Genomic DNA, 10,639 nt, shown 5'->3' with positions numbered 1-10,639 from the left:
ATTCTACAGTGCCTTTTGTTTATCTTAGTAATATGCCAATATAGCGGTTAGCTCGGTCTACTTTAGCTTAAGAGATGGTGGATTTTGGTGGCGATGCAGCAATTACCTCGACATCAAATCAGCAGTTAAAGTAATTTCGAACAGTCGAATGGATATTTTGTGTCTGTTGGATATAAAGATCCTTTGGGTAAGAAGTAACAGCTTATATGCTTTTTTTCGAAACGGAACAACGATACTAGTATAATTTTTGTTGACATGCACTAATATTTTCGAAACGGACATCGGGCTGTAGCTAGAAGGGCGGTTGGGACGCGGCATCGGCCCATACCGTGGTGACCCCCGATTGGGATGCACCGACTGTGGATTTTCTCCCTCGCCGATGTCGACCGCGTGTACGCAGAACATTGTTCCCTTCCCCCAGCTGCGGGATCATGCCGGATATGTGACCAGCGGTGTGGCCACCATCGTTCTATGCTTGTGAATGGAGCAACCCAAGCAAGCAGGCTTGTAGCTTAGGCTCCTGCTAGTGTATATATAGTGGTTTTCTTTTTCTCTCCATATCAACCATTTTATATTGCGTATGTGTCACTGAAGAGTGAAATGATGGTTGCTTCTTCTGACTAACTTACTGTGTGATTTGACTGCTCCTTTAGTGGCCTCTACACGTACTCCCCCTACGTGTATGCAACAGTCACACGTACACATGGACGCAAAAACACGCGCGGCGCCCTAATGCATGCATGTCCGAGCACATGACGGAACACACACGGTCACGCTCAAGTGCTCAACCTACACGTGCATGCACACACATACTCAGCCAGGGTGAGCTAGTAACCGTTTAAACACCGGAAAATGTATATATTGAGCGCAATGAGCGTATTATGAAGTCCACTGACCGTATTTTTACAAATATACAGTGACTGACAGTGTATTTATCTCGTTTGAAATTAAGCCATATTAACCGGAGAGGAGGCAGTATGGACTAGCATTACTTTGATGTGTCCCGTCAACTTGCCGAACGAGGAGAAGCTTGCAGGACGGGAGAAGCTTGCGCGCGGTGGCTCGCAGGACAAGGAGAAACTTTTGACTAATGCAAGCTCTCCTCCGCTCAGGCGGTGGACGTGCAACAGTTAATTCAGTGTCAGATTGCCAGAAGCATACACTATACTAGTACTATTATTGTTGCACTTCCCGAAGAGGCGAACAGCCAAGCGCAAAGTTTACTAGTACTAGTACTACTACTATAGTCTATAGAGGTATGTACTATACTAGTACTAGGAACCGGATGGAGGAGCGTCTGCACTCTTATTATATTTTTAAAATGTGATAAAGCAATCTTCAACAAATTTGGTTCTCTTCGAGGGTTCTCGCATGTGATAATGGAAGTTGATTGCATGGAACACTCGCCACAATTCTCGCTTAATTCTGGCTCATATCTTGTTACAAATAGGAGCGCTCGGTAATATTTCCTCTTTTTTCTGTTATTCAGCATGTAAACAGGTCAGCAAACCTTGCGGTGCATCTTTGTGCGAACCGTGCTTGGTGCACTTTGAATGTGGCCGAGAGCTGGCTTGATGAAACACCTCGCTTCCTACTTCTTTTTTTGCGGGGTACCTCGCTTCCTAGTGACCAGTGTCTTGGCTGATCGTCCTAAGAATGCTTATATATGAATAAAGCTCTCTCATTTACCCAAAAAAAGATTAAGCCATATTAACCGGAAAGGAGGGAGTATGGACTAGCACTACTTGTTGGTGTGTCCCATCAACTCGCAGAATGAGGAGAAGCTTGCAAGACAAGGTGAAGCTCGCTTACGCCTTTTGACTAATGCAACGTACCCGCACCTAGGCGGTGGACATGCATCAGTTCATTCGGTGTCAGATTGCCAGAGGCATACACTGTAGTACCGAACATGCGGAGTACCATCATTGTTCGACTTCACGAAGAGGCGAAGAGCCAAGCGCAAGGTTTAGTAGTACGAATAGTACTACTACTAGAACCGCATGGTGGAGCCTCTGTACTCTTATTTTTATTAATCTCTAATAAAGTACACATTTATTCCGGAGAAGGGCGGAAAACGGTAGCCCAACATGTAATGATGATATCGATCAACCATGCTCGAATATATCTTGGCCTCCGTGCGAGCCCGTCTGTGTGTTCTCGCTCCTCGTCTCTCTCAAGGAACGACGGGTTGGCCATTTTGCCGTCAATTGAGATCGGTTTGCTCACACTCCGGTCCCACATGTCAGTGATATGCCAAGAGCAGGTGCGTTGACCGACTGGCCATACGCGTACTTGGTTTTGCACCTTCATACCACTCCTCCCTCCGTCACAGTTTACAGGGCGCGCTTCATTATGATGCATTTCTATCAATGCATTTCCATCACCAGAGAGACTTTAGACGTGTTTGGTTTAATGCTCAATTAATTAGGGCGTGGTAACCGCAATTTTCTCTCGATGTAGTACTACGGAGTGGAGTAAGTGCATGCATGTGTGTACCCGGGGTGGAAGCACTGGATGCATGTGTGTACGCATTATTTCCTCTAGTAATAGACGCCGTGCTATAACTACCAATGCTATTTTTCAGGACGATTGCTAGTCGCCTTGGTCCCAAAGATTTTCATGACAGATGGAGTAGTATGAGTGGATTCAAAGAAGAGCGTATTGATGGTTGCTTCTTCCGAGCAACTTACAGTGGGAAAGGTGGGGCTTATGATTTGACTGCTCATTACTCACTATTAATGTGGCGCAATGATCGGTCTGAGTCTCCCATGCGGCTGTGCACTACCCCCTCGGTTCTTAAATATACTCCGGAGTATTTGTCTTTCTAGAGATTTCAACGAGTCACTACTCAAATATTTGTCTTTTTAGAGATTCAAATGGACTACTACATACGGATGTATATAGACATATTTTAGAGTGTAGATTCACTCATTTTGCTTCGTATGTAGTCACTTGTTGAAATCTCTAGAAAGACAAATATTTAGGAACGGGGGGAGTACACATACGAAGCAAAATGAGTGAATCCACACTCTAAAATATGCCCATTTGAAATTTGTTAAAAGACAAATACTGTTGATGACAGTTGCGACGACAAAAAATAAGCATATTTTTGTCCTAAGGGAAGATAACAACACAGTTGTGTTTGTCTAAAATGGTGTGAGCACGAGATTGCAATATGGAAATTACGCCGGACGAGCTACGTTTTGTGCAAAGAACTATGGAAGATCCACATGCAGCGATGTGGGAAGACGGGCAGTGGAGCAAGGCCAGAGGGGATACCTGGAGGTCGTCGGGATGTAACTATGTGAGCGGCGGCGGGCGGAATCTGCCCATACTGCGGCAGCGAGCAGGTGGCGTAGGCCCTACCGCGCCGGAGCTTGGTCAGAGAGAACGGCGTGTGCCGCAGATCGGGACGTGCTGCCTCGGCACCGTCGAACAGAGAAACGATGCATGTCCTCCCTTTCGCCGGCGGACGGGATGCGGCCAGATCAGTGACCAATGGTGAGAGAGAGAGAGAGAGAGAGAGAGGCCACCACAGCCTTGTGTGAGATACTGTCAAGAGAGACAAACCAGGCAGGGAGGCTCCATTGTATATAGTGGAGCGGACTACCTTTTTCTCCATAAAAATCGTTTTATATTCTGTGTACGTGCCATTGAGCGATATAACTTTATTTAAAAATAACGCCCCAACGCATCAAGTCGAACTTTGTTTCGTGCACGCGTGGTACACGACCTCCGTAGGTAAACAACCGCTATAGGCGTTCAAATTAGCACGTGGGCTGCCATTTCATACAGAAATGAGCTCCACCGTGTACCCGCGCGGGTGTGGCTAGGCACGAAGCGTGAGTATGTGCATGGTGCACCTATTCTCTTCTTATATATGTACACCACCTACGTGGGGTTGTGTGTGAGAGTTTTTTTGGGGGGGTCAATAAAAATGTAACATATGCAATGTGTGTGAAATAGAGTCCTGGATATATCATATATATAGAGGGGGCGATCCACGAGAAGAGAGTGGAGGTATCATCGACTTGAGGTGTCCATAGAATCGAAGAGGCGGATGATGTGTGTGTGTGTGTGCGCGCGCGGTCGATAAAGAGTGCCATCGAATTTGTGTGTGCCCACGTCAAAGATATAGAGTGGCTGGCCTACTAGAACGAGAGAGGGGATAGGTGCAGTTTGTCTCTGTGGCATGGATACCTACCTATAGCGCTCGACTATCGGTGTGTGGTGGGGGGGGAGGGAGGCCTAATTAACTATAGAGGTACAATGGCTGGTATACGTGTGGAGGAGGAGAGAGGCCTACCTCATGTATTAAGGGAGATCGATCTACCTCATGTATTAAGGGAGATCGATCGGCATCCATGCATATGTGTAGATGAGGAATAAGGTTGGGAGAGAGATAGAGCTATAGTGTTGGAGGGGGTGGTAGTGGAGTTGCTTCTAACAAATGGTGGGATAGGCTTGCTAGACAACCGGAGGGCACGCCTGCAATATCAATAAGAGAGGGGATGGCTACCTGTCTGTGCACATGCGTGTGAGAGACGGGTCAGGAGGCATGCACGAATGATGAGGGGGGACGACATGGCTGTGGTAAGCAGACATAACTACATAGGAAGATCAATCGTCCTTTGTCAGAGAAAGGAGAGACATAACTTGTGAGGTACGTCGATCGATGGGGGGGAATAGTTAAAGTCGACCTAGGTATATGTTGGGGGATCGATCGATATACATGCATGTGTGTGTTAGAAGCAAATGAGGCATGGGGAGAAGGATAGAGAGAGAGGGATGCATCTAGGAGGTGGTGCGAGAGTCATACTATATCGAGGGGGAAGGAGTGTGCGAGTACGAGATCGATGAAAAGAGTGGTGGGAGTGAGGCATGGACGATGATAAGAGAAGAGGGGAAACTTGTGTTTGTGCTAGGCACACCTGGCTAGAGAGGCATATCGATCGATGTGTGCTGTAAAGAAGGAGCTGGGGGGCCTACACACACCGTGGGTGAACGACCTAAAGTGAAAAGACGAATTTGCGCGATGGAGCTAGAGAATGCTGAGGGAGGGTGAGAGGGATGCGAGCGTGTGCATGCACGAGAGAAAGTTAGCGCTAGCTATCTACAAATATAAGAGGATTGTGTGGGTGTAAAAGACGAATAGAGATCATACTTCATTATAAAAAGCGAATTCAGATATTTGAAGAATTTATCATAGTGTTTTAAACCAACGCATGTGTGAATATATATAACGGTGATACACATGGTGTGGTTATGAACATGTTATACTACATATAATATATTTTATCTCTACTCTTATAAAAAACGGAGTTGTTGATGATGGTGTGCCTGCCATACTGCAATATAGGTCGTCCGATTTATATCTGACGGATAGGAAGGAAACTATGGTAATTTTGAAAAAAGATACTCACACCCCTCTCCATATTTGCAAATTAGGCCTCCCCTTGATCATGTTGATGTTCTGTGGAACGCATGGGCATCTTGCTAGTACTACGTATAATATATAGAACATTGATCATAATTTGGGCTAATGTGTGGCTTTTGCAGCTCAGGTCTAAATACTTATCATAATGTAGGGGGCGGGGCACTATACTATGTGTGATAAACACGGTGTACAAGTATGGAACATGGTTTAGATTATGAATATATAGTTAGTACATCAAATGTACTATTATTTGGAATCAACATCAAGTGTATTCAAAAAATAGAATTCGAGTTCATGTAGTACACATAGTTCATATCTATCTCTATAGTAATCATGTGGTGTGTTATTAAGGTAATACACGAATGATGGTTGAAGTTGGCAAAAATCATGATTGTAGATTCTTATTGAAATAGAGAAACGAATTCAAATTCAGTTCGAATTGCAGCGGTAGTATAGACATTTGGAACGCACTAAAATGTTGGTATGAGTAGGTTACATGCATTATACAGCAAGCGAAAAAATTTAATTGGACATAACATGGATTCATACTCCCTCCTTCCATCTATATAGGGCGTAATGCGTTTTTTAAGACCACCTTTGACTATTGACAAGATTAATAGTACATGACATGCACAATGTGAAAATTATATCATTGAAAGAACCTTTCACAGACGAATTTAACGGTGTGCTTTGTGTAAGTTGCATGTCATATATTATTGCTCTAATATTTGGTCAAAGTTAGCATCGAAAAACGCATTAGGCCCTATATAGTTGGAAGGAGGGAGTAGCTTTGAATAGCATTTTTATAGTAAAACGGGCAAGACTCTCTCTTTGTGTGGTGTGAATAGTTTTATTTTATTCATTTTCTTTTTGGTTGAGGGAAGTGCGAATTGATTTGGTACGTACAAGTACAATATTACACGTTAGGCTTGTCCCTAAAATTGAACCCGCGCCTTGTTATATCCCGAAAATTCAGATATCGTGCTCCCAAAACTGGCGCCTTCACAACCCGCGCCTTGCTATCCCGAAATTACAACGCGCGCGAAAACTCCCTCCAGCTGCCAAATCCCGACACACGAAATCCCCCTTCTAACCCTGAGCCGAAAGGGCCGCTAGTTCAAATTGGTGGGGGGTACTTTTGTAACACACCCTACATTTTGGACAAGCGCGTCCCTCAGTCATGGTTCACCCCCTCCCTTCGCCTCCTTTTTGCCATTCGAAATCCCAGGCCGCCATAACCTCTCCGCTCCAGCCGCGAATCCCCACCCTCCTCCGTCCACCACCTCACCGCTGCCCAGCCGGAGCCTCTTCCCCGACGACGTCGTCCACCGCAACAGCTCGACGTCCCTCTTCCACCTCCCCGGATGAGGATCCGTCGTCCATCTCATCGTCCCGCCGGTTCAGCCGCCCCGTCCTCCACCTCCAAGGAGCTGCTCCGACGATCGCCTCGTCTATCGCGGCTGCTCCATCCCCACAGCGCCGCCTTAACCTGCTCCACCGGAACCGCAGCATCCTAACCGACTCCTCGGACGAAGCCGAGGCCTACTCGGCGCCACCAAAGAGGTTTTACACTCATCGCATCGCACCTTCTCCTTAGCTCGAACTCCCGGTGCCGACGGTGCTCCATCCCGCACCCCCATGGAGCGGCTACCTTGAAGCCGGCGCAGTGGGCGACATCTCCACGGCGGCTCTCCCCCAGTGCGAGGCCCCTTCGGCGGCGGCGTCCATACCAGCCGGATCTGCTGCTGTTGCTCCGGCTCTCGCTCGCTCACTCGCGCTGCTGCTGCTGCTCTCCCCCTCGCTCGTGCTGTTGCTCTGCTCTGATTTAGCTACACTTCAGTCGACTGAATTGACTTTTGGGTCAGTCGATTTTCAGGGGGTGGGGGGCTCGCCGGAGTTAAGGAAGAACCACCGCAGCGGGGACGGGGGCTCGTCGGAGAGGTACCCCACTATCTATCTTAGGGTTCAGGGTGGGGGCGGGGGCCTATAGGGCTGGCCGGGATGGCGGCGGACCGGCGGTGGGGAGTTGTTTCAGGGCGGCGAGGCGGCACTGGGGCTGGCGGCGAGGCCGGTGGTGGCTGGCGGCTCAGGGGGGTGCAGGTTGAAGAGGAACTGCAGGCCCTCCCTAAACTACATGTCAAGTGCCTCTCTGCTACCATTGCGTTCTGTTTCGACAGTAACATTCAGATTCCACAGTAAATTTCAGTTTTGACAGTTAAGTTCAGAGTCAACAGTTTTTACCTCATCTGTTGTAGTCAGGTGGTTTTTGGTGATGTAAATTTTACATCTATTTTACATCATCTATTGGAGATGCTATTAGAATCCCACTTGAGTTGACGATGTCTGTCTTGTGATGCTTCAGCCTTGACGTCTTACGGCTCACCGGGGCTGCTCCAACGACAGAACGATCCATCACAACAGAGCAGTGCCCTAGACGCCGTCTACAGATTCCTCAGATCTTCCTCCTATTGGGGAACGTAGTAATTTCAAAAAAATTCCTACACACACGCAAGATCATGGTGATGCATAGCAACGAGAGGGGAGAGTGTTGTCCACGTACCCTCGTAGACCGACAGCGCAAGCGTTATCACAACGTGGTTGATGTAGTCGTACGTCTTCACGATCCGACCGATCAAGTACCGAACGTACGGCACCTCCGAGTTCTACACACGTTCAGCTCGATGACGTCCCTCGAACTCCGATCTAGCCGAGTGTTGAGGGAGAGTATCGTCAGCACGACGGCGTGGTGACGATGATGATGTTCCACCGACGCAGGGCTTCGCCTAAGCTCCGCAACGGTATTTTCGAGGTGTAATATGGTGGAGGGGGGCACCGCACACGGCTAAGAGATCTCAAGGATCAATTGTTGTGTCTCTGGGGTGCCCCCTGCCCCCGTATATAAAGGAGCAAGGGAGGAGGAGGCCGGCCCTAGGAGGGGGCGCACCAAGTGTGGAGTCCTACTAGGACTCCCTAGTCCTAGTAGGATTCCACCTCCCATATGGAATAGGAAAAGAGGAAGGGAAAAAGAGAAGGAAGGAAGGGGGCGCCCCCCTTCCCTAGTCCAATTCGGACCAGACCAAGGGGAGGGGTGCGGCCACCCTGGAGGCCCTTTTTCTTCTTTCCCGTATGGCCCAATAAGGCCCAATACGTATTCCCGTAACTCTCCGGTACTCCGAAAAATACCTGAATCACTCGGAACCTTTCCGAAGTCCGAATATAGTCGTCCAATATATTGATCTTTACTTCTCGACCATTTCGAGACTCCTCGTCATGTCCCCGATCTCATCCGGGACTCCGAACTCCTTCGGTACATCAACATACATAAACTCATAATAAAACTGTCATCGTAACTTTAAGCGTGCGGACCCTACGGGTTCGAGAACTATGTAGACATGACCGAGACACGTCTCCGGTCAATAACCAATAGCGGGACCTGGATGCCCATATTGGCTCCCACATATTCTACGAAGATCTTTATCGGTCAGACCGCATAACAACATAGGTTGTTCCCTTTGTCATCAGTATGTTACTTGCCCGAGATTCGATCGTCGGTATCTCGATACCTAGTTCAATCTCATTACCGGCAAGTCTCTTTACTCGTTCCGTAACACATCATCCCGCAACTAACTTATTAGTCACAATGCTTGCAAGGCTTATAGTGATGTGCATTACCGAGTGGGCCCAGAGATACCTCTCCGACAATCGGAGTGACAAATCCTAATCTCGAAATATGCCAACCCAACAAGTACCTTTGGAGACACCTGTAGAGCACCTTTATAATCACCCATTTATGTTGTGACGTTTGGTAGCACACAAAGTGTTCCTCCGGTAAACGGGAGTTGCATAATCTCATAGTCATAGGAACATGTATAAGTCATGAAGAAAGCAATAGCAACATACTAAACGATCGGGTGCTAAGCTAACGGAATGGGTCAAGTCAATCACGTCATTCTCCTAATGAGGTGATCTCGTTAATCAAATGACAACTCATGTCTATGGCTAGGAAACATAACCATCTTTGATTAACGAGCTAGTCAAGTAGAGGCATACTAGTGACACTCTGTTTGTCTATGTATTCACACATGTATTATGTTTCCGGTTAATACAATTCTAGCATGAATAATAAACATTTATCATGATATAAGGAAATAAATAATACTTTATTATTGCCTCTAGGGCATATTTCCTTCAGTCTCCCACTTGCACTAGAGTCAATAATCTAGTTTACACAGTAATGATTCTTACACCCATGGAGCCTTGGTTCTGATCATGTTTTGCTCGTGGAAGAGGCTTAGTCAACGGGTCTGCAACATTCAGATCCGTATGTATCTTGCAAATTTCTATGTCTCCCACCTGGACTAAATCCCGGATGGAATTGAAGCGTCTTTTAATGTGCTTGGTTCTCTTGTGAAATCTGGATTCCTTTGCCAAGGCAATTGCACCAGTATTGTCACAAAAGATTTTCATAGGACCCGATGCACTAGGTATGACACCTAGATCGCATATGAACTCCCTCATCCAGACTCCTTCATTTGCTGCTTCCGAAGCAGCTATGTACTCCGCTTCACATGTAGATCCCGCCACGACGCTTTGTTTAGAACTGCACCAACTGACAGCTCCACCGTTCAATATAAATACGTATCCGGTTTGCGATTTAGAATCGTCCGGATCAGTGTCAAAGCTTGCATCAACATAACCATTTACGATGAGCTCTTTGTCACCTCCATATACGAGAAACATATCCTTAGTCCTTTTCAGGTATTTCAGGATGTTCTTGACCGCTGTCCAGTGATCCACTCCTGGTTTACTTTGGTACCTCCCTGCTAAACTTATAGCAAGGGACACATCAGGTCTAGTACACAGCATTGCATACATAATAGAGCCTATGGCTGAAGCATAGGGAACATCTTTCATTTTCTCTCTATCTTCTCCAGTGGTCGGGCATTGAGTCTTACTCAATCTCACACCTTGTAGTACAGGCAAGAACCCTTTCTTTGCTTGATCCATTTTGAACTTCTTCAAAACTTTGTCAAGGTATGTGCTTTGTGAAAGTCCAATTAAGCGTCTTGATCTATCTCTATAGATCTTAATGCCTAATATATATGCAGCTTCACCGAGGTCTTTCATTGAAAAACTCTTATTCAAGTATCCCTTTATGCTATCCAGAAATTCTATATCATTTCCAATTAGTAATATGTCATC

The sequence above is a fragment of the Triticum aestivum genome, chromosome 3D (genome assembly GCF_018294505.1).
Source record: "Triticum aestivum cultivar Chinese Spring chromosome 3D, IWGSC CS RefSeq v2.1, whole genome shotgun sequence".
Lineage (NCBI taxonomy): Eukaryota > Viridiplantae > Streptophyta > Magnoliopsida > Poales > Poaceae > Triticum > Triticum aestivum.
The sequence above is the reverse complement of the archived record's forward strand: the minus strand, read 5'-3'. Positions refer to the sequence as shown.